This window comes from Mustela nigripes, chromosome 1, assembly GCF_022355385.1.
Source record: "Mustela nigripes isolate SB6536 chromosome 1, MUSNIG.SB6536, whole genome shotgun sequence".
Classification (NCBI taxonomy): Eukaryota; Metazoa; Chordata; class Mammalia; order Carnivora; family Mustelidae; genus Mustela; species Mustela nigripes.
Genome location: NC_081557.1, coordinates 126,021,500 through 126,046,948, shown reverse-complemented (window position 1 = coordinate 126,046,948; position 25,449 = coordinate 126,021,500). Strand labels below are relative to the sequence as shown.

The following is a 25,449-nucleotide window of genomic DNA, read 5'->3' as shown; positions in this document are numbered from 1 at the left end:
TATAAAATTAGAACCTTTTAGTTTTAAAAGAGAAAACCCGTGGAAAAGAAAATTTGTTTTCTCAACCTGATAGAGGCTAAAAACATAAACAGAAATAAAAATTATATTAAAATTTTGCTTCCTGTTTTTCTCATTGTTTTAAGAAAAATGACCAGAACAGTAGCAATGAATTAAAATTTAGTAAATGCTTCATACTTAAAAATAAAATACGGCAAAATTAAGATATAGTAGGATTTGACCCAGTTTGATACATTGTTTTATTCAGAGGAAGTGTATTCAGAGGAACCATGACTTGACCAAAAGTATAATGAAATGCCTGTTTTAAATCCTATTTATCCATACTCTGGTTTCTCTTCAGATCGCATAAATCTTTCGCCTTTTAAATCCTATTTATCCATTAGCAGGCCAGGATTTTATGGGCTATAAATTGAATAAAAATTAGAAATTACATAATTGTTAATTGAAAGGAGATATCAGATCTTGGGTCCAGTACTTCAGCAATGAGCCAGAGCCCTGCTATGATTTGACTTTCACCACGAATCATGAGAAATTGTGACATTCTGAGTCAGACCCTGAGGTCTAAATCTGAATTGATTTTAGTCAGTGAAAATGTATTTTGGCCTTTTTGTTTAATTTTGACCAGTTGATATTCTGTATTTTGTATTATTATTCTGTATGCATGCATGCATTATGAGAGGAAAAAAATTAGAGAGATTTTTGAGTTTTTATTTTTTGTTACATTGAGAGTCCTCAACTTAAGGGTCAGCAAAAAGGAAGAAAACATAGTAGAACACATGCACTTAATTAAATTATATTATGCTAGGGTGAATATGGCTGAAATTATCCATTAAAAAATAAAACAAAGCAGACTACTCTGTGCATGCTGCCTCCAATTTGGAGGGCTAGGGCACTATTTCTGTAAAGTTATTCTAGTAGGATGGACAAGGCTGGTGGCAATGAGCACATCAAGGGAATGGATGACAGATGTTTAAGAAGGTGAAGAACCAACATTTATAATCTCTTTTTTTCTCCACCTTTTTTTCTAATTCAGTTCACTTAGATTGTAAAATTCTATGGCTTTTAAATATTCCATTCCATTCCATTCCAATAAAATGAACTTTATTTCATGTAAGTCTTCCTCAGGATAAATGCTGTGCTGTCTTTCTATGTACATGAAAATACTTGTAAAATATCTTAGGGGAAAAAAATCTTAAATGTAGAGATTTTCAGACCTAAACTCACACAAAATTGTTTTCATTTGATGTTTTGAAAAATGGAATTAGTTGGCAAACTTTAAATGTAGGGAGTTTCTTCACTTAAAAATATAGATTTTTGGCTTTCCTTGAAAATGTGTGATCTCTGGCCAGATGGACCCTCTCAACATAAAACAGCCAGTGGGAGTTGCCTAACTGCTTGGAGGCCATGTGCTGGCTCACTCTTCCAGTCCTCACCTGGCCAGTTTCACTCATTTTCTGGACACCTTTCTGCTCCTTCTGGAGGCACTTAAGTTTGCAACTTCTGCCCAAAAGTTAAAAAAACAAAACCAACCAATGAACCAAACAAACAAATCATCCTCCTTTAAGTTACAGGTAGTTTTTCAGAATACTGCTTGCCAGTTTGGGTCAAGACTGATGAAACAGAGCTTTATATTGCTAATGTTTGTTCTGTGTGAGGTTGTAAAATGCCAGCTTGATGTTTCTGGGCCAGTCAAAGTTAGGAGGCCAGGCATGTGGCCTGAAAGATGGGGAGGAGAAGGAAAGAAGTTGTAGTTAGAGTATATACAGGCATGTATATATTTGCAATATAGGGGAGAATATTTGCAGTATATTTGCAGGCATGGGGAATTCAGAACTGACCTTGAATGGCTCTGGAGAGTGATATTTTAAAAACATCTTGAAGGTTGAGATTATGAGAGGAGGAAATTTTGCAGAAATTATTAGAAGTTTGGGGTCTATAAAAAAGAGAAATGGATAAAGGGACATTTATGTAACTGTGGGTGTGTGTTTCCGGGTTGGGAATTTTTATAATTAGGGATAAAGCTCTTTTACTTTTATTTGAAGGTCGACTGGGGGCCCAGAAAGAAAGGAAGGTACCAGGAAAAAAAATAATTCTGATTTATATTCCTGAGGTAGAAAGAATCCTTCTTGCCTCCCTTCCTCCCTGCCTTACTTCCCTCCCTTGTTCCCTCTCCTTTTCCTTCTTTCAAACAATTTATTGAGCACATGAGTTCCTGGTGGTGTACTTGTATAGAATTTCATCCAGTATATGTTTACTACTATGAGAGATGTTCAGAGTGTAGTAGGAGGGTCTGTGCTTAACTGGGGAAGGTACTGTGATGTGAAAAAAGAAGTGGGTTTGGAGTCAGAAAAATCTGTCTACATCTTCCTAGTTATGGAACCTTTAATAAGTTACCTTTAAATCTTAAAGATAACTCTTAAAATCTTAAAAATATATCTTTTTTAAAAAAATCTGTTCATTTGGAACATCAGTATTTATTGAGCACTTACTATATATTAAGTACATCACGTGTATTATTTTAGTTGATCTTCACAAGAGCATTGTGGAAAGGAAATATTATCCTCTTTTTACTGATGAACAAATGGAGGCAGTTATGTCCCTTTTCCAAGGTCATACAGCTGTTTTATTATTATTACAATATGGTAAGACCAATAAATCAGAACATGCTTGCTGTTGAAAAGTGTTTGTCACATTCACAGATTCCAAGAGAAGGGGCATACCACACCAGGGCTGGGTGGGGATGGGGTGGTTGGGTCACGTGGGGAAGCCCCGGAGTCAGTCATGAGACAGAGGGAGAGGAGGAAACCATAGGCAAGAGCCTTGACTGTGATTTCCATGGACAGAACAGGAGAGGGAAGGAGGCAGGTTTATGATTGGCTAGTTTGAGTAGTTCCAGTGGGCTTTGGGGTTTGTGTGCTATTCGACTTGTCTTGGATGTGCTTAATGGTGAATACTCTGGACAGTTGGCTTGCATTTGGAAAGCATGCAGTTGTTTACTCTCTCTAGGACTTGGCTCACCTTGGGACGGACAGTCTCTGCGTGGTCAGCAGGGCCCTAGATGTCAGAGCCTCAGAATGCAGGAAATGAAGATACAGTTAATACAACAGCTTGTGAATATGTGATGAAGCTGGGAGTTGGATACTGGTTTCTTGACTCAAGCCTGAGTCCTTAGTATTCTGTGCTAAGATGCATGGAAGGGCCTGGGTGAGCATCAGAGTACATGACCAGAGGACCTAGGATTAGAAGTCAGTTGTTACTTTATTAAGAACTACAGTTTGGCTGAGCTGTTTTACTGAATGAAAGTGAGGCTCTGTCTCCTTGTATGTCTTTGCATCTGGGCCTTCATGTACCTAAAGCACGGTTAGCTCTCCCTGACCCCTGACAGAGCATGTGAAATGCTGCGTGAGATTAGTAGAGGAGAGAGTGGAGATTTTTTTGAGGGAAGATACTGTGGTCATTCTGACCTGGCTTTATAGAGACAGTGTTTCCTCTTACCAGGAATTTCAGAATCACTAGTAGCAGTAAAGACTAAAACTCTGAGGGCTGCTCTGGACCCACTTTAACAAAATTCGTTGAAGGGGGCTGCAGCTCATGCTGGTGGGCTCTGAGTCTGGGGGAGTATGTATGGTGTGGTGTTTCTCATTCTCCCCTGCATGGCTGCAGCTTGGGCCTTGCCTGACCCAGCCTGATCATGGCCCCAGCTTTGGAAGAGCTACAGAAGGATATAGAAGGGGTAAAGTTGCTGCTGGAAAAGGCTACTGGAAAAAGAGTATGTGATGCCTTCACAACTGAAAAACCCAAGATTGGGACAGAAATCAAGAACAAGATGCAGTGGAAATCAGAGAGAAGAGCAGAACTCTTTGACAATGCAAAGGCAGCCACTGTTGCTCCTCTCGTTACAATGGAATGTACAGAGAAAATCAGTAATTATGAATGGGATCAGTGAGACAGGTTTGTGAAAATCCACATTACCTTAACTGGAGTTCATCAAGTCCCCCCCAAGAACATGCAGGTGCATTTTGCAGAGAGGTCATTTGATCTTTTGGTAAAGAATCTACATGGGAAGAGTTACTCCATGACTGGGCACAATCTCTTAAAACCCATCTCTGTGGAAGGTGGTTCAAAAACAGTCAAGACAGATACAGTTCTTATTTTACGTAGGAAGAAGGCAGGAAACACGTGGTGGGACTACCCAACTTAGGTTGAAAAAGAAGGCAAAGAGAAGCAAGAGCCCTCCTACGACACTGAAACGGATGCTAGTGATGGATTGATGAGTGTTCTGAAGAAAATTTATGAAAATGGAGATGATGATATGAAGCAAACCATTAATACAGCCTGGGTGGAATCAGGAGAGAAGCAAACTGAAGGAGACACAGAATCTGGAGACTAAAGTCGTTTTGGAAACTGTGATGGGAAAATATTGATGTTTCCAATAAGGAAATGTTGGTGAGCTACACAGAGAAATTTGACAGGTAACTACTTACAGAGTCTTCTTCTAAGTGAAGACAATAAGTTCTCCCATTTGTTCCTGGAGGATTTATTTAAATAAAATATGCTTATGAAACACTTCTGCCAAAGATAGTTTCCTTAGTAATCTGGGCATTTTGTTCCAGAAAGGATAACACTGTATTCTTGTGTGAAATGTAAAAAAGCAAATCTTGCCTAATGATAATGCTACATGGTATGCGTTATTGTTCAGTTAAGAGGTAGAGAAAAAAATTATTTTGCCTATAAGTTCTTGGCATCAGCTCCCGCCAATGTAAGAATAAGTAAAAATAAAACCTGAATTTTTACATAAAGTGCAAATCTAAAACAACAACAAAAAAATCCATTGAAAGGAAGTTTCTTGCCCTCACTGCTTCTTCTGAGGTCGCTTCAGGTCAATGTGGACAGACTTACTCTGACAAGGGAGGGTGAGCAAGGAAGCTGGTGCCCTGTTGGATCATTGTTCCACTTAGGCACTCCCTCTTTCCTTTGTCATAGCCTCTGCACAGTGCAAGTTTATTGTCAGAGTATCTGCCCGTTGGCCAGATGTTGGAACCTAAGCAGGATGCAGGAATTAAGAAATGGGACCTCACTCATGACTGTACCGTTGGGACAAAACTGTGAGTGCTTTTCTGAATTCGGGAAAGATCACCCCAGAATTGGCTTGGAGACAAAAATAACTAGGAGAACCTGTTTCTCATTAGCTCAACAAATTAATTGCCTCTTTACACATGTAGTTCTGAATTGTTTACCAATATACGACATTCCTGAAATTTCACAAGGTCTCTTTAAATAGCACTCTTTTATTTTCAGGCACTGTTGAAGAACTCAGTGAAAATCAATTTCTGCTCATGAAAATAGAGTCTGTATTATTTATTTGCTAAAACTCAATTTTCTGTATGTGAGGATAGCTTAAATACACATTTGGATTTCATTGGCAATACAAACCCTAATAAATAGGGATTTTTTTTTCTAGTTTTAATTCATGAAGTACTAAGTTTATACCATTTTTATGAGTGAAAATAAGTATAAGTATAAGTTGTTTTTAAAAAATACAAAGCACTTGGTTTCTCTGAGGACATCTTTCACTAGAAAATTTGGAATCTTTAGAATGAAAGTCACAGGAAAATGAATATATTTCCCCTTAAGATAGTGAAAAGTAGCTTTTAGAATGGAAATAGCAGGATTTCTCTAAAGGAACTTAGGCTAGAAGAATGAGCAAGTTTTCCAGAATGACAATGATTAAGTACAAATATCAGAGTCAATATAACACACCCTTAAAATGGAATAGGCTCTCAGGGCAGCAGAAACATTTGAATGATGGAGCCAAGGAGTGAAAACCACTGTAGTGTGCGTTATTATTTATTCTTTGAAGTTTCAAGATTCCATTTCAATCAAGAGTCACTATTGTTTAGAACAAATTCTATTTTGCTAAGATTACTCCCTTAGTATTTAATCAAAGAAAGTCCAGAAGGAAATTTGCTTTTGTGCAATATTCTGATGGAGGAGCCACATTAAAAGGGACTCAGTGAGCATCCTGTCTTATAGATAATTCATGCAGTGGGTGATTGGATTTGTAAACTGAAGAAAAAAAAAATCTCTTGCTGCATGCAAGTGACAGTTCCCTATAAATACATTTGAATAATGATTCATTTTAAGAATACACTTGAAAGTATAGTTGAATTTTATGTTGGGAAATTGCCCTCTTTGGAAAGGCTGCAACTGAGGGCCCGTTCTTCATCCACAGATCGCCTCAAACATTTGCTTCAGTTTTAAGCCTAACTTGAATCTCATATAAGATTTGGGTTGTTGGGTTGAATTTGGGTAGTGTCTTCCTCACATGCATGGTTTTGCTGGTGGCTTAGTGTCTCTAAAACATGAATGGACTTTCATCTGGACAGAGAATATTAGCCTTGAGTCACTGGATCAAGCAGACTGAGAGGAAAGAGGTAAAATGGTAGCAATTCGGACAGATAGATGCTGGTGCCAGGGGGAACTTGCTTCTCATTACTCATTGCCTGAAATCCAAGATTAGGCCATTCTGTTGTTTTCTATTTTAGACTACGATGATCTTTATAAATTTAAGACATATGTAGTAATTCTTTGTAGTCTCTCAGAAACAGCCAACTAAAAGATTTTAATCAACCTCCAGAAGTTTTAGAAATATTCTTGTGTAGTTTTAACATTATGTAGGTCAGTAAATAGGGCATCTCAGTTTGGAGCATCTCTTTTGATGATGAGGGACCCTGAAATCAAGCCTAGAGTTTTGCTCATCATTTGGATGTCTTTGATTCTGTAAGGATGATTCATATTTATGCTCTAGATAATAAAGTCATGTATTAAAAGTCCTCCCAAAGGTACCTGACCTTCAGAGGTACAGACGTGTCCTTGTTCATCGCAGTGAGTTAAACATCTGTGATGCATTCTTTTAGCTTTGTAACAGAGAATGACCAAGATATTGCCTAGGGGCAGCACTGACCACCTAGATAGTGAAAGAAAGAATATAAATGCAATGGATGCTATAGGTTAATGTTGAACCTTCTGGGGAGACTGGCAGGGACCACAGCAACAGTGGCCAGTCCCCCTCCGTAACCTCAGCTCAGTTCCACCCTAAAACCTTCCTGAGGAATCTGGAAAAAAGAGCATAATGTGTGTGTGTGTGGAGGGGGGGGGGGCGTGTTTTGTATTAGAAACCTCACCCAGGGAGAGCTCACCTGTTCTTGTCTTGGCAAAGTTGGGAAGATGCACTGAGATGACCTTGACTCTTTGCCCCCCCCCCCCCTTCTATTTCATGGCTTTCTCCTTTGTTATTCTCTCCAAATTTCCTCTCCTATGACATTAACTTCTACCATTTTGGCACCCACTAGTTCTTTGATGCTGTTTGACACACAGAAACCTTGCTCTGTGGGACATGAATATTGGATCTCACCCTGACCAGTGAGCTTATCCTTTAACCCTTTTATAGGATTTTAATAGGTTGGCTTTTAATAGGTTGGCTAAGTATATTTCAGGTTTTAGGTGTATGATGTAATAAACACAGAACTTGTTAATGCCTCTACCTTGTCAGATCTTTCAAGTCATTTGGAATAGTGCAGATAATAGGGTTTTAAAACTTGGGAGGCTAGTGAGGCAATAAATCCAAATTTCATTTCTTTGTGCTTCATGCAGGTGGAAATAAGTGGATGTGTGTGGCTAGTGGTATTTTTCTGCCTTGTGTGGTGCAGTCATTTGAGGTGAATATTTTCCTCACTATACCCATGTGCACTCTTAAGTGCATGAGAAGGCGTATAATTCTAGACAGAATACTCTTTCAGTTTTTTGGGGTTTTTTTTGGTACTTATTCCAACAACTAACCTGTTGTTTTAAGACAAAGAAAAGACTAGCAGGACAATTTTGAAAGACATTTTCACAAACATTTCTCTTGGAAGTGTAAATTGGTGCAAAATTTATGGAAGGCTGTTCAGCAATGTATTTTTAAAAGCATTCAAAAGCTCATAGTCTTTGAACTCAGTAATTTCACTGTTTTGAATTTACTCTAAAGAGAAAAGAAATCACAAATACGCAGAAAGATTTATATTTCAGGGTTGTTCATGTCAGAGTTAATAATAGTGAAACATTAGATACCCTCTATGTATCCAACAATTGAGAAAGATTAAATAAATTGTGACACATATATATGATGAAATATATTTATGCATTTAAAGTCCTATTTTTATATAAAACTCAAAGGAATAACCAACTCCTGATAATAGTTATTTCTTGGAAGTATGTGGGAAAATTTTATTTATTTAATTATGTATTTATTTACTTTACAACTTTTTCTGCCTTGAGTATTTATTGGATTTTAAATGAGGAAAATAGCATAAAAATTAAAATAAGGAACAGTGTTTGTTCTAACTGTTCCTAACCAGAACCCTCAACTACATTATTCACTTGAATATTTCAGGGATTGATTGTTCATCATTTTGGTTATCTAAGAATTTTATTATTATTATTATTGTTTTCATTCCTGAAGCTCAGCTTCTATTGATTTCAGAATTTATTAGTCCCGTGATTCAAAGTGAATGAATAGGGACAAGAGAAGGCAGATTCCCCGAACCTTCCTTGGGCTGGATTTGAATATAGCCTTTATAGTAAGAAGTAAGGAAAAATCTATTTGTTAATAACAATTTTTTAAAAATAAATTGTTTTTGTAGAGGCTAAGTGTTGAGATTTTATAAGAACCAGCAGCAAAGCTTCTGACTGGCTTCTGGGTCTTTGTCTTTTCTAAAAGAGAATGTAGGAGGAGAATATGTGTGGGCAGAATATCAAAATGGCTTCCTGCTGGGTAAGTGTAACTACCAGAGGGTTTCTTCCTAGGAGAGCCCAGGGGAGAAGAGCTATTGACCTGATGCAAAGGGCTTATAACTACTTTTAACCCTAGCCTCCTTTTTCTCTAACCTAGTCTGCTCTGAAAGTTTCTCAGCCACATGTTTGATATGCTTGAATATTTAAAAGATTTCAGCTATAGAGCCATGTACTTCAACAACTAATTGCTCCATGTAATGATGACGATGTCAGACTTGAAAATTAGATCCATATGTTTGGTGAAAAGAATCGAGTTCTTATTAATGTATGTTCCACTTGGTAGGCATATAGAATTTTCTGTTTTTATCATATTAACATAGTCAATACCTGGGCCTTTAAATGTTTTCTAAAGCTCATCACAGTAATATACTCACTCAGAATATTAGTCAATGATTGCCCCTGAGTGCATGAGCTTTGTCTTATTATGGATCTGATGTCGCAGCCAATGTACTTTTCAGACATGGTACCTGAATGCACCTTCATGGGCCACAGTGCTTTTCCTAAAGAACTGTATTTCCTTGTCAATGCCTAAAAGTGTATTTATCCCGCATAGATTGACCGAATAGTGTGGTGAGGAAGAGGAAGGTGGAAGACTCGCTTCAAACTCTTGAACTTCAATAAAATAATTTTGGGCTTTGAGCACTTCAGCAATCAAGAATGACTTCTCTTGGGCTAATCAAGAGACATAAATCAACTCATTTCAGCCTATGTAAACATCATTAAAAGAAAAGTCTTTAACCACAGACATTTTAAAAGATAAAAAGCCAAGACTGAGATCCGTGTGCCCTGTGTAATTTCTTATATTTCATTTCCCATTGTTCTGGGCCAACAAGCTTAATATTGAGTAATCTGTGTTGAAAGGATTTGCAGGAGGCCTGTGGGTACCTTCCTCTGCATCCACTCAGGAACTTAAATGTTTTCTTTACTCCTTCTAATTATACAAGTAGGTGACACTCATTGTAGAAAATTTGGAAAATCTTGACAGGTTCTAAAAAAGAAAATTCAAATTGCCTGCAATCTCTAAGCATAGAGGTTAATATTGTTGGTATTGTTTTTCTTCTAGTTCCTTTTCTCCTGTTCATTTTTACATTTATCATAGTTGAGATCCTTAAGAATTGTAGTTCACTTTTTTTTTTTACAAACATTATATCATGATTATTTCCCTTAGCATTAAAAGTTCTTCAAAAATATGTTTTGGATTTATACTACTTAATCATAGAACCTTAAGAATTCCTATTTTGCATATTTGCATTGTTTGCATGTGTTAATTATTATAAATAATGATGTATCGAACATCTTGTGCATACATTTTTGCTCATACACTTAACTGATTCTTTAGGACAGATTTTTAAAAAATGGAATTCATGATGCACTTCAAGGGTACTTTTCTAAAATCTTAAATTCTCATCATCTTAGGTGCAACATATGGATTTCTATAGCACAATATCATTTCCCTGGGAAATGATGAGGCTGAAAGTGGGCAGATTGTAAAAGCTTATAACATAAGAAGTTAGACTTTTTTCTGAGCTCCTCATTAGCCATCCTGGTGCAGACTCTTGGCCGTGTCACTTCAGCTCTCTGAGCCTTAATTTCTTTCTTTTGTAGAACAGTTAAATAATCACACTCTTTTTCTTGTTACCTTTTTAGAAAATTTTAAAGTAGGCTGATTGACAAGAGTTTATAAGGCACTTTGAAAATGTTAAAAGTACCATGGAAGAAAAAGTAATGACAATCTCGTTGTTTATTTTGTGTTCGGGAACCAAAATCAGATGCTCAGACCTCTAGTCATTAGAGGCTGGGCTAGGAAAGCGGGAGACAATGAGACTGGCCAAAGCAGCACTAACTGTTCAGTATAATTTCAAAGGTATGCTAAGAGAAAGAAAGCTCAGCCAAGAATTTATGACTCGGTCCGAGGCGAAGTTGAGAGCTATCACCTGCTTCAAGGAGGACAGCTTTGGATGAGTTCATATATATGCATGGCACACTGCTACAGTCTAACTTTATGACTTTTAATGACTCCGACCACCTAATCACTTGTGAAAGGATGTGCTGGAGTTTGCCTTCACTCAGCTTGACAAGGTGATGGGAGGCATATATCTTCCTTACATGAAAACACTTGTCAGTTGCATCATATTTGGTAAGACAAGCCCCAATGTCACCTTGGGGGGAAAGAAAAGTAACTCAGCTGACATCCAATGCATATGAGTTTCCAATATGCTGCAACATCGCCTAATTTCAAGTGAAATATGCAAATACACCCTATTTTGTCTGTAGTTTTTATTTTCCTGATGCTTTCTCTAAGTGCCACATCTTCTGCTGATGGAAACATTGTGTAACTTCTTCTGAGCTGATGCATATTTAAATACTCAAGGCGAAGAATTTTCAGCCTTTGAGTAGAAGCAACATGGCAAACCAAATGCAAATCTTTCAGTCACCTGTTCTTGTTGGGTTTGTTTTTATTTTATTTTTGGGCTTGGGCTGCACTTATATAACCAGTTCGCTTTAATTCAAACTGCTGAGTTTTAGACTTTTTATGGGTAGTAGGTCAGTTGGGTGAAGTCGGGCTTATTAGGGTTTAGGACTAAGCTACGTGGGCAGCAGAAATATGACTGAGGGCATTGTGATGATGAAGAAACGAGGAAGGAGCTGGATCATAAATTCATGTCTCTTCACTATTCCTTCCACTAAACTTGAAAAAAGAATACTAAGGCAAGTGTGTTTTGTAATCCCCGTGATAGGTTTGTATATTTATTTCGTTTCAATTTTTAGATGACTTCGCCATTGAGGCAGCATACCCAAAGAAATCTAAGTATAAGTGCGTTCAAGGGGCAAGGACGGATCAGGTGAATACTCCAGATCAGAATAGTGGGTTTGATGGCTTTCAGAGGGATAGAGCCCTGTTTAGTAGGGAAAGGGAAAGGTTAAGTTGAAAATGGGGCTGCTGTTGAATAGGTTTCCATGCAAGCTTTGTCTGTAACAAAAGGAGAAAGGCATCAAGGTATTTTTAATGTGACTGCATTGTTGATTGCTGTAATAGTGTCCTATTGAAAACAAAAACGTCCCTTGTAGACCATCAGACTTTCCCTAATAGAATGACCTTGTTTTATAAGAAGATAAGTGGTCTCTCTTTGTACGTTAGAGGTCCTGATCTGCAACAGAGTTAAATTTGAATTTTCCAGGTTATTGGTAAGCACTTTAAGTTCAAGTCTCCATATGTGTGCTTTCTCCATTTTGACTGTATATACATTTACTATAATTGGTATTTTCTTATAACAAGCCAGTCAGCTCTTGCAAATACAGGGATCAAAGGTTCCATGTTATTTCATATATAAATCTCCTCCAACTACTGTTAGCTACATATATTTGTACATTTCTAAGTGGCAAGAGTAGATCCTTTCTCCAACTGAGTTGTGTAGTTAAATTCTGCCTATTTTGGAAGCGAAAATTGCTGAGGGTTTTCTTACATGTGTAGAGCAAACAAAAGTTGTTTTTAATTTGCTATAACTTTATTTAGATTCCACTAATGCCCATCATGGAAGAAGGAGGGCAGAGGGTGTGCTGAGCCAAGTTGTTTCTCCACCCAAGAAACAAAAGAGCCCATCATCAGAATCTGACTTAGGTCTATCCACTACTAATGAAAAGTCAGTAGTTACTTTAAGTTTTTTGGAGGTCAAAAAATAAAGGGCCAACTGCCTGTAAGTGTCCCCATGGTAGCCTAAGATCAACACCCAGACAGTGATGTGACATGGTTCCATGTACAGTACTACATATCAGAGAAAGAGAGTTTGTGTATACTCAGATAAAATGTATTCAGATTTGGCAGGCCCATCTGAAACACTGTTCCAGAAAATAGTAGGTTAAAAATTACATTTGCCTTTTCACTGTAATTCAGAAAGGGACAAAATGTCAAATTTGTGTTTTGTGGCGATCCACAGAAATATGTTTTCCTTAAAATCACTACTCAAAACATATGAGAGAAAGCCATATAGTTTACCATGTTAATGAGAACATAGCCCTTGGAAGCTGGTAGGCCATGTTGAAAATTTTCATTTTAAATTTCAAGCCTTTGTTTCTTTCAGAGACTCAACATTCTTGACAATGCAATGTTCTTTGTTCTTTTTTTTTTTTTTTAACTATTTCCTTTTTGAAAGTTGGTGAAAGTTGTATTCCAGTGATCATCCAAATATGAGTTTGATTTCATAAAAAATTGGAAGTGTTTGAGAATGAAAAAAGCCAACACCACTATTAATCTGACAAGAAATATAGGTTAGGAAAACAAACTTTCTCTCATCATGCAGTTGTCTCTCACCAGCCAACTAGGAAAAATGATCTCCTTTTGCGTTTAATATTGTGTAGCTCCTTCCACATTTGGTCCATCGGCTACAAGTTTCCTGCTCTTGCTATTGTTCCGTGGTGGAAGAGGCAAACAAAGGAAATGCACTGAATTGTCACATGACTGTTTGGGGTAGTCATGAGCAACATTTTCCTCTTGTATGAAACAATAACATTTAAATTTTGTGGTTATGTATCATGAGTGTCTGACAGCAGAAACCATTGTGATTGGCAGGCAGTAGATTAAATTTATGGGTTTTAGGCTTTTTTTTTTTCTTAATAAGGATACCTTGAGAAAGTCCAAGGGAAATGAAAGTCAGTTTTGTCATCTCGCACAGATTTCAAAGGCAGGGGGCTACACTAGGGCTTGAAAGGTCTATATTATAGTGCTGCTGTCTAGCCATACTTGACAATGAGACATACTGTATTTGCTCACGGTGCTGGAGTTTATCATGCAAGAAGAGTAATTATATTTGAATTGTGTCAGCCAGCCACCCTAAAATGAAGGAACGTCAACGAATGTTGCTCCAAGGAGAAGGAGATGATTAGTTATAATTATACTCAGTGTCCAAGAAAAATGCTTCATTCCCTCATTCTGTTGCAAGGGGGAGAGGGAAAAAAATCCAACAAAAATTTTTCAATACTTCTCAGTATTTTTTAAAACTTTTAAGGTGGCCGTTTATTGTAGGAATTTCAGATAAGCTTTCTGGTGTGACCATTTAACTATCTGAGAACCTGCTTGGTTTGTGCACAATTTTTAGTGTTAAAAAAATAGGTAATATGTAATACATCTCCTAGATTTTTTGTCCTCACCATTCGTAGACAGGCTCCTAGCAGGGAAATATTAGACAATAGGAAGTAAATTTCTTAATTTGACTAAATGTGGTTTCATCTACATAGTACCAAGCCATAAAATATGGGTTTGCAGCCACTTATGAATATGGTGATTTGATTTATAATTCTTGTCAAACAAACTGTTTGCTTGAGATGATGGATTGAATACCCTGGAGTATTGCTACTTGTGTGTGTGTGTGTGTGTGTGTGTGTGTGTAGGTAGGGTCACTGAAATGTTATCTAAACTTAGCTTTCATTTTGAGGTTCATGTGTCATTGAGATGTTTTAGTTGGTGTGTTTTGCTGTATATTTATTTTTATTGTGTAGCTCTCCATTACTAGTTCAGAGTGAGAATTTTACAGATATGAATTTGTTGGTTAGTTCTCATAGTGGTTGATATCTATAATTTGCTATGTGTAAGTTTTTTCAATTTAGCAATTCTTTATAGTGTTGAGATAATGATATGGTTCATGGACATGGGTTATCCTTCAAATAAGTTATTATTCTCCTTATCTTACAAGAACTCACTTTATTTATAATTATTGACATTTGTGTGGTTTCAGTGACTTCTCAAGGCATTCTCATGTTACCAGTGTGATAAATTATGGTGAGTAGAGATAATGGATTTTAAAAGGATAATGTTCCCAAGTTGAGTTTGTTGAAAAAGTAATTTAGTTCTAGCTACTTTTTGTACTAGCCATTTTTATGTATTATTTAATTTCCTTGGCAGTAAATACCATGGTCAATACATTTTAAATATTGCTGCTGTTATGTAAGTAATACAATGTGTTAGGTTTTGTAACTCTAATTATATAATCAATATGTACATATTTTCATTGGAAATAGAAATAATAGTGAAAATTTTTCAAAGATACTAGATTGATAAAAGTCAAAGAGTCTCTGTAGTTTTCACATTAGCATCTGGTTAGGTAACTACTATGAATCACACAGAATGGCTTTGATTAGTTGTTTTTAACAAGGTAGTTTACCTTTCACAGAGTTTTGTAAACTCTTATCAGACATTGTGCAGTGTAGCTGTGTCTGATGTGTATAAAGTGACCTGGGGACATGGCAGAGTCTTCATTCAGATCAGACTCCACTATTTCACCTTTAACAGCTGGGTCATTGAGGCAGAATTTATATATAAATAATTGCTTTTCTTCTCAGCTGCTCATTCCATACCCAGGACATGTGGCAAAGCAATGAAACTGCTCCCTGATGTAATTGCCTGTTGGGGGATAGGTGGGCTGGGGGCTATTTCAGGGATGACCCCAATTGGATAAGTTAGATACAAATGTGCCATGTGAGCACTGTTGTTACTGTGAACTGTTGAGATGGTTTTTCCTTGCTGTGATTTTCTTTTTTTTTTTTTCTCCTCCCCTGTGTTTTAATATACTCAGACCCATAAATAGATTTTACAAATGAAAAATTTCAGTGTAACATTTTTAATATTTCCAAATTGTACTCAACTGTAAATAGTACAGATTAAGGAAATCACCAATCTATAATTTTTTGTTATATCTTTTAAAATGCCACAGATGGGGGGTGCCTGGGTGGCTCAGTCGGTTAGCAGCTGACTGTTAATTTCAGCTTGGGTCATGCTCTCAGGGTTCTGAGATTGAACCCCAGGTTGGGCTCTGCACTCAGTACAGAGTCTGCTTGGAGTTCTCTGTCCCTCTCTCTCCTCTTCTCCCTTCCCCCACCCTCCTCCCTTGCATGCTGTCTCTCTTTCTCTCTCCCCAAACAAATACAATCTTAAAAAAAAGTCACTGATGAATTTTATCTTTAGAAATGGCTGTTTGTTTAGATATATTGGTTTATCCTAATATCAGTAACTGTGGCTTCAAAGTCCTTTACGCTTTTTCAATTGTTTTTTATCAAGTACACAGAATTGAGTCAGTCATAGTCCTCATTCATGGCTCCCTGTGTCTGAGGTTGGCTGCCGCAACAAGCCTCTTTTTTGTTTCAGTTTGTTTTCCCATGTGATGCCTAATTTCTTCTCCCATTCTCTTGCCTCACAGACACTCTGCTTTAGTGTACTTAATGTATATTCTTGGAATTCATGTCTCATGTATGTCCGTGTGTATAGAAATACATCTAAAATTATATGTAGTATATAAAACTATATATATGTAGACAGATTTAAGTACACCCTTAAAAATATAGTATTGTTTTGAATAGGTTTTAACATTTATGTAAATGGTGTTATGCTACAGATCTCATTCAGTTTCTTTATATTTTTAAAAATATTTATTTATTTATTTATTTATTTGTCAAAGAGAGAGAGAGCGAGCGCGCACACACACAAGTAGGGAGAGTGGCAGGCAGAGAGAGAAGCTGGCTCCCTGCTGAGCAAGAAACCCCCCTCCCACCCCGAAGCAGGACTTGATCCTAGGACCTGGGGTTCATGACCTGAGCCAAAGGCAGATGCTTAACAACTGAGCCACCCAGATGTCCCAGTTTCTAACTTTTAAAAAATTAAAAATTATATTTAATTATGTTTCTGAACCATTTTTATGTTGCTGAGTGTAAGTCTGGCTCATGAAATCTGCCTCTGACTTTGTACTCCATTGTGTGTGTATTCAGTATTTTACCATTCCCTAGAAATGGATACTGTCGCTTCCCCCTCTATTTACAACCTTAAACATTCCTGTACATATTTTTGTGGACCTAAGAAGATAGAAGAAGAGAAAGGACTGCTGGGTTTGGGGGCATGTGTCCATTTCCTTTCGATAAAGACTTTTCCATCCAAATTTTTGCCTGATGAAATGAATGTTGGTTTACATTTTGAAATCACCTGGAATCTTTCCACCCCACTTGCTTGGGATTTATAAATCAGGTTACTGGAGATCTTAGAGAGAAATGTTTGTCTCTATTTTCCTTTATTACATCAGCTAATTCAATAGCAGTATATATACACGTCAATGCATTGTCACTTTCTTAAAACTAAGGAATAAAATTGATGAGGCTTTATACTAAATTGTGGAAAATATTTATCCTAGCATTATAATCAACAGGTCTAGTTTTGCAAGTTGATGTTTATTTTTTTTTAAATGATTCTGCATTTACTTAGATGACTAATAAAATAACTTCAATTATGTATTGACCATTTGAATACATTTCTTTTGCCTGCTCATATAGTCACCAATGAGCAGAAGTGTCCAGAGTGGCACACTTGTGCCCCAAGTGTGTTTGTGTGTGTGTGTGTGTGTGTTTATGTGTGTGTGTGTGTAAGTACCTGCCTGAGCTCTTCATTTCCCGAGCTTGCCCTTATCAAAATTTATTCCTTACTTTACATATATTCTCTGTCACCCAAATTCAATAAGCAATCCAAAACAAGAGCTTCAGAAAGGAAGTGAAAGTGATTTTTGATGACTCTTATTTGCTGAACACTTTTGTCAAGCCCCATTGCCCGAAGAGCCCCTATTCCAGTGAGTCCTCCGCTGTGTTGCTGAGCATCCTTTGTTGACTGGAAATAAAGACTATATGTGAGTTACCTTTTCATCCAGGTGGAGGGGTCTATTTCTGCAGGATAAGCAGTGACTAGAAAAGCTAGACTGAGAACCTCTAGTCGATTTCTTTTGGGGAATTGTATAAATTTATAAAATGACTTTAAGTGCCGTTTTCTTTTATATATTATTTTCCTGTCTTTCCGAGTGTATCTGTGCTCTCAATAGCAAGAAGTGCAATGAACACAATTGTAAAGGAAATATGTTATTTAGCTTGATCATGAGAAAGCTGTGACATGGTTTAGCTATAACCTAACTGGCCATTTCGTAATTTAAGAGATTTGGTTATAATTTCACATAACACCATTTTTTCCCCTCTATGTAATAGGAAAAAAGCGAACTCTTACACATTCTGCTGTGGCACAGCCATATTGATAGCTTGCCACTTTAACTTGAAGCATTGGATAGAAACAGTGATTCTTTTTTCTAATTCCTTTACAGCCTTTCTTAGTATCTTTAAAAAAATTAGCTGACATTAACAGTGATTTATATAACAATTATTGAGCCACCCTTTTCAAGAACTAAATATTTGAACAGATTTCACAGCAATAATAAAGACCAAAATCTTTAACTTGTAATGTACATCTTTTAAAGATTCTGAACACCCTATTTGGAATTGAAACGTCCTTTCTGGCTTGCATTGGGGCTGGGCATGGTTATTAATTCATTAGGGAATGGTGGATCCACTCTTCAGCTCTTCTGCCTTTCTTTGGTCCTGAGAGCCAAGGCGAGAGGGGAGGAGGGGTGATGGGGGGGGGGAAGACAGTGAAGGGAAGAGGAAGACAGGGAGACAAAGCCTGAGAGGGAGACGATGACATTAGAGGTGACACATAGCTATCATGAGCTTCCTCAGTCTGAGGGGAAGAATAATGAAGGGTTTTCCCTGCCTTCTACAGCCCGAGGACAACCCTATGGCCACAGCACCTTTTCTAATCCCATTTTCTGTGTGCTGCATGTCATAATCTGTAAGGCACTGGTTCCAAGTGAAAACACTGAATCCAAACAGTGACTGGGTCTTGTATTTATTTGCACTTTAAAACTAGTGTGTGGGGGGAAAAAAAAAGGGAGAGGGGCAACCACAAAACGGTAGCATGAATATGTTGACATTTAAGTGGAGTCACTGGACCAGCAAACCTTCCGATTGTCGTCCTCTGATTTAGAGTAGCATTTTGCCAATGAGAGAAGAGCATATGGTTCCTTTCAAACTTTTAATAAAAATCTAACCCTTTTGGACTCTCTTTGTTTCTTGCAGTTTAGGGTCCTGTGTAAATGTTCCTTATCCCATTGAACTTCTTTCTTTTCCTTGTGGCCAGTTTAGGTGCACCTAATTTCTTTGTTGGTTCACTTTCTAGGGCTACAGATTTGCTCTGTGTAATTATGTGTCAATTCCAAAGGAAAATACTTAGTTCACTTTTGATTTAATAGGATTTCTTGACTGAAGGTTAGAGAATTGATTTAAAAATCCCCAAGTGCATATTAAACATAATAGGCAGTCATCCTAGAGTCTGGCTGATGCTAAGCACACCAATGCCTACAGAACCCAGGGAGGCTCCAACAACAAGACTCTGAGTGGGAAAGAGGCAGAACAGTTTTCTAAGTGCAGGGACCTGGGAGGCAGCATGTAGAAAGTAGCAGGGGTATATACATATTGTTTTGTACATGAAGACAGTTGGTAATAACCAAGTAAGAAGACTCTGCACACTGCATGTTTGAAATAGTAACTTGCCAACTTTCCTTGCCTGGTGAGTAGAATAGTCAGTGGACTAAATGATTTTCTTAATCTATAAGGAGAGAGTTGATGGGTTAAAAGTGTAGAAGAGCCTCTGTGCATATTTTGAAGGCATGAATAGTCTTTGTAGACTTCCTGGTAATTAGGGGCAAAGAGGGCCAGATAGGAACCAGACAGAGGAGGTGATTCTTTAGTGTGACAGTGGAGAGGGAAGGGGAAAAGCAGGGAGATTGGAAAAACAGGCAGATTTCTGGGGGTAACATTTATATCTACCTGTCTGGGAAGGAGTGTTCTAGCCAGACCTTAAGAAAGAGGAACTATTGGAAAGAGCCTAATGTAGACATTATATAAATCATGGACAATCATTATAGCTGTAAATATCTTAATGATACAGAAAAATGGTGTGATTGTGGTTGAAAAAAATCACGATTTAGACCTTTTGTACTTTTAATTCTACAGATGGAATGTCCACTATTTTGCTCTTTCTTCAAAATTTGGCCATTGGAGAGGTATTAAGAATCTACTACAACATTTTATTATGAGATTGCATTTACTTTTTACAGATATAAAGCAAAAATTATAGTGCATTTTGAGCTGGGTTACCTACTAGAAACAGATTGTGACCAAGTGTTAATAATGTTAAGTATCTTCTAATAAAATAGATAAAAATAGTTTAAAAATTAAATGCTGGAGAAGAGGCTTTTAAATGAATATTAATTTAGCTTTAAAAATGTTCCTTATCCCATTGAACTTCTTTCTTTTCCTTGTGGCCAGTTTAGGTGCACCTCATTTCTTTGTTGGTTCACTTTCTAGGGCTACAGATTTGCTTTGTGTAATTATGTGACAATTCCAAAGGAAAATACTTAGTTCAGTTTTGATTTAATAGGATTTCTTGACTGAAGGCTAGGGAATTGATTTAAAAATCCCCAAGTGCATATTAAACATTTTGCAGAATTCTGTTTGTTGAAGTAGTAGGAGTCCTCTACTTTTTTTTTTTTTTTTAAATATGGACTAAGGATGTGTAGGAAAAAATAAAAAACTACTGATCCAACCCATAGATATGTAATAACATGGTCAAAAAGGCTATTTATAATAATTCTCTAAGTGTATTGTCTGGTTCCTGGAACTCAGTTATTATTAGCTCTGGCTTATCAACTTAGAAGAAGAATGATGGGCCATCCTTCTCCAAAATAAAGCCATTTTTTATATCAACATTTTTTCAGTTAGATTATAATTTAGCTTTCATATCTAATAGAATTGATTAGCTCCCATTAGAATATCATTATTTTTATTCCTTTCTATCTGGTAGTTATTTATAAAGAAACACAAAAGCATTACAAAGAGACCATTTCAGGTCATTTATCTTTGTGTGTGTGTATTTAATGGAATTTTGGCTCATTTAGTACATCCTCATTTCAGAAGAATTAATGGAGATACCCCAGTGGATAAATAAGCAGAATCACTTGTGTGCTTTACTAAGCTAATCTCCTATTTAAAAATGGTGATAGTTCTCCAGTCACTTCATCTTAGAATAACATGAATACTGCAATAGGTATAATTTTATAATTTCTATTAAATTATAGATACAGACTTTGGTTTCATTCCAGTATTGTCACTAACTAGCTGTACAATATCGGGCAATTCACTTAATATTGTCAGACTTCAGATTCCTTATCTCTAAAAGGAGGATAGGGAAAGAGGCACTCCAAGGTCTTTTTTTTTTTTAATCTAACATTTCATGATACAGAATGACTTTACATGAACTTAGATGTAGTCTATGTAGATGAGTGTCTATGTAACCACAGTTACCTTGAACAGTGCAGTTGAATTAAATTGAGCACTAGTTTTCTTTTCGGGTTCTTGGAAGTATTGTTGTAAAGAAAATTGAGATATCCATAATGATTCTGACTATTCATTTGGTCTTGCTTCCTATTACCTGATAGTTACCTAAAAGTAAGAAAAGATACTACATAGTAGCTTGCAGTAACTTAAAAAGTAACATCGCATTTTTGTTAGTTAGGAATCGGCTGGCTGCAAGGGATAGAACTCTGACTCAGTGTCTTAAGCATAATAAGGTGAATTTTTTGAAATCTGTAGTTATCCATCTAAGGATGGATCAGCTTCAGGTACAGATAGATTAGGGGTTTCAAGTGACATTCTTGGGGCTTTCTGTGTCCTTTTGCCTTATTTTCCTATTGCTTTATTTCTCAGGCAGGCGGCTTCTCAGTATGGTAGGAAAAGGAACACCAAGAATATATCCTTTTGAATTTTGATTAAAAGGAAGAAAGACTCTCACAAAAAGTTATCAAATCTGATCAAAAACTCTGACTGGCTTTTATTAGGTCATATACTCATCCAATTATTATGGTTGGAATAAAGATGGAGTATTCTGATTTGTCAGCTGTGATTGTAGACTCACCATGTGGCCACAGGAAGGTTCAGCCCATCCTCTGAATGACAAGAAATGGGCTTTTCAAAGGAGGGTAGGATTCTGTTATTAGACGTGCCATGCACATGCTGGAAAGACAAAGCAAAATAACAAATCTAATACAAGGCCTTAGATGGAGTACCTTTTTGGCAGTTGAAAATTTTTAGCCAAATGGATAATTTGTCAACACACTTAAAAAACAAAACAAAACCAAAAAACCAACAACCAAATAATTAGTAGTTGAATGGCTTCAAGTTTACTTTAAACCATTCAGTGAGGCAGATGTCTAGACCCTTCCTGAACTAATTTAAAATTGATCTGTCCAAGGATTCAGAAACTTTGCTTTATTCATGCATTTATTTCATTCTGTTAATAATTTATAGTGGTGAATCTTTGTGTTTCTACAAGGTACTTAAGATGGGCACCTCAAGTTTTTTACTCATTAATACTTACGTGTTTCTAATATACTGCTCTGTTCCTATCTCATATAACAGAGAGTAGAATTTGAAATTATTTTCAGCATACTTAGGATATTTTTCAAAAGCAAAGGAAAGATGTCATCTTTTCAGATTTTTATTTTTTTTAATGTGACAATATGTGATTAAAACTTTCCATTTGGCACCCATTCAGTATTGATTGAACTTTCTGAGCCACAGGAATGTTTTGAGGCATATATTGTGTAGAAGTCAAAGCAATATTTAATTTTACCATTCATAAAAACAGACACTTGGAGGAGAATCTCACTCAATTACTAGTTGTTGATAATTATTAGTTATTAATAATGAGAACTAGAGTTATTAATAATTAGAAGTAGAAATCTTTTACTTGGCAAATGTTGTATTTAACAATTTAAACAGTATAATTAGACTAAGAATTTTTTACTGTTGCTATCTCATTGGATAATGTTCAAGCCAGCACAGTGCAGAAGAAAAGATATATACTTTTGCAACACATAGATTTGGTTCCAAACCCAGTTCTTGGAATCGCTGGTTCTAGAGCTCTAGGGAAGCGACTGAATCTCTGTGTTCCTCATCCTGTTTGCAAAATGGTAGGAATCATAATCCTCTTTCAAAGTACTCTGATCAATATTAAAAAAAAAAAGAGAGAGAGAGACTAGGAGCTCATTTCTTGCATAATGTTCAGAATTTAATAAATGTTTTTAGTTTTTCCTTCTTTTACATTTGTTTCCTTCTTTTTTCCCTTTCTTCCCTTCTTTTTCTCTTCCTTTCCTCTCAAATCTAGCTAGTCAACATATCCATGCTTTACCACCTATTTTAATTAAAGAACAAGTATACCTAATTGAGGTAATAATTGATTAAATGCCAATTTACTTAAGAGGAGAAAAGGTCCATGCCTGATAATAAGATATGTAGGTGTGTCCTTATGATGAATTAAGAATGATTTGGTTTAAACCAGATGATCTTAAGTGAATTCTGCCTTTTACCCCCTGAACAGGAAAGTAGTGAAACAAAATTATTTTATTGCTGAATGTTTACAGACTAATGATTTATTATATGTTCACAATCTAATCTAGTTAGAAGGAAGAGTAAAAAAGAGTCTAGTAAATTGCTGGAAGTCTTAAGTACATTTCAGCTTTACTTTCTTTGAAGTCTTTCTACACAATTTGACATTGAAAAAGCTACAGGGAATGAGAACAGCACGAACGTGTGTATCTGGACCTTGGAAGCAGAAATAGTCCTTGTAAGTGAATGTTCTACTTACAGAATCAACCCTGGTGTATAGCAGATGCCAAGAGTATATTGAGTCTATTGAGTCCATACTACAAGAGTTTGAGTTGTTAAAAAAATTCTTTTTGTTGATAATGTTTTTATTGTGAAAGACGGTAATGGTTTTGTCCTGAAACTTTTTGATATGAAAAAAAAAAAAAAGAAAGCAGTAGTTCTTTATGTTTTCCTGAAAGGCATTTTAAAGAAAGACTTCAAATGTTGCACTGCAATTTTATAGATTATAACAAGTTATTGAATTTTAAGCAATTAAACAGAACAAAGGCAGTATCAAGGGAATTGTCTCCTGTGAACAGTAACAATAGCTTCTAGACAATGGCATCAAAAGTCAGGCTTCCATGAAGGAGATAGACGCTCAGCAATTGCGGGCTGCTGGGCAATGGGTAGGAACTCTACTTCTAATTGCTATTTTGCTCTAGGTCATGCCTTGCTATTTCAATTAAATCTCTGGCATAAAGAATCCCTTGTCCCCTTCTTCTTGCATTTGATCACCTAATGGAAAGAAGCCTAGATTCCTCAGGGAAATAACTTGGGGCAGCGTGAATCAGTCTCTTTCTCCATCTCTTTCTCTCTCCTTTGTAAAATCTAATTTTAGCGTTGTTATAGCAGATCAAATGTAAAAAAGGAGTAGAACCGGTGTTCATTTCTCTGCTCCTCATTATTGCCTTCAATGCAAAGTTTTGAACCAGCAAGGAGAAAAAAGTTGATTGAATTATAACAGTTTTAAATATATATATAGAGAGAAGAAGTCAAGTGGAAATACAAGTTTGAAAGCATCTGGATATATTTAGCCCCAGCTTCTGCTATGGAGTAAAAGCTATAATTTTGAAAAAATCTTGAATTTTCAAATTAGTAACCTAAGCTACCTTATTTTAATTATGTAGACTCCCAGTGGGCATGCATACAAGCCTCAAGACAGTTGCAGTCTAACACAGCAGGTGAGACGTGTGTATATGTAACGCTAATGCTAGGTGGATGGTGATAAATTATTACAAAAAGAGTTAAATTAACAAGTTCTAGGAGTTCAGAAAGAGGAGAGATTTTTTTCTGTTGGAATATGAAGCAGGGGACAGTGAAGGATTAGAAAGAAACACATTCAAGAAGCTGATGATCTATGAGCAAAGCCTTGAAGGTTAACTGAGATTTAAAAAATACAATAAAATTTCAAATACTTGTAATACTTGTAATAATTGTAATACTTGTAGCATTTGTGTATAGTTTGTAATATTTCACAGCTATTGGGATATGAGAAAAGACCATCTATGTTAATATAACTATTACGAATCTAGTCAATTAAAATTATTTCCAAACATTTTTATAGGACTGTGTATGTTTTTATTGAGTACAGTTAAAACATTCTGTGTGTGTGCATTTGTGTGGGTGGGTACAGAAAACAGTGTATGTCAGTTACAATCAGTTACAGAAAACAGTGTATGTCAGTTATAATCAGTTATCAGAGTATTCCCATTATTACCTTCATGAGGAATTTTAATCTTTGCCTCTTCCAACACTGTCTAATTAAAGCTACAACTATCATGGTCTCCTGCTCTTTGACGTTAAGCAAGGGAATGCCGTGTAACTAGGTGTGCCTAGGAAGGTGTTGATACGGAGATATTTTTACCATGTGGCACACAGGTAGCTAATTTATTTAAACTGATATAGTTAAAATACTGTTTGCAAGTGATCTGATACCCAGAAAAAATGCAGATCATATTTCACAAAGAGTTTAAATAGCATACAATTCCTCTCTCTCCCTTTTGACCTCATGAAGTCACATTCTGCCCAAATATTTTGTGAGTCCTAAAAAATTTGGTTTAAAATTGATTTAAAACTCGTAATTTATGGATTTTACAAAAAACTAAAATTAATTAAGCAAATAGTTTAATTACTTCTTACTTGAGGCTAAAAAAAAAGAAAAACACATCATGAACTTGGAATAATGTCAAGGGTAACTTAATTTTCTGGCTGCTTTTGAAAGAACAAGGTTCAGATTTGTGGTTTGGAAAAAAAAATGGTGAAGTT

General features: G+C 36.3%; 1 pseudogene; it reads left to right on the top strand.

Annotated features, from left to right (window-relative positions):
• Positions 1 to 3,709: 3,709 nt before the first annotated feature.
• On the top strand, positions 3,710 to 4,408 carry LOC132024296 (calcyclin-binding protein-like; annotated as a pseudogene).
• Positions 4,409 to 25,449: the final 21,041 nt, after the last annotated feature.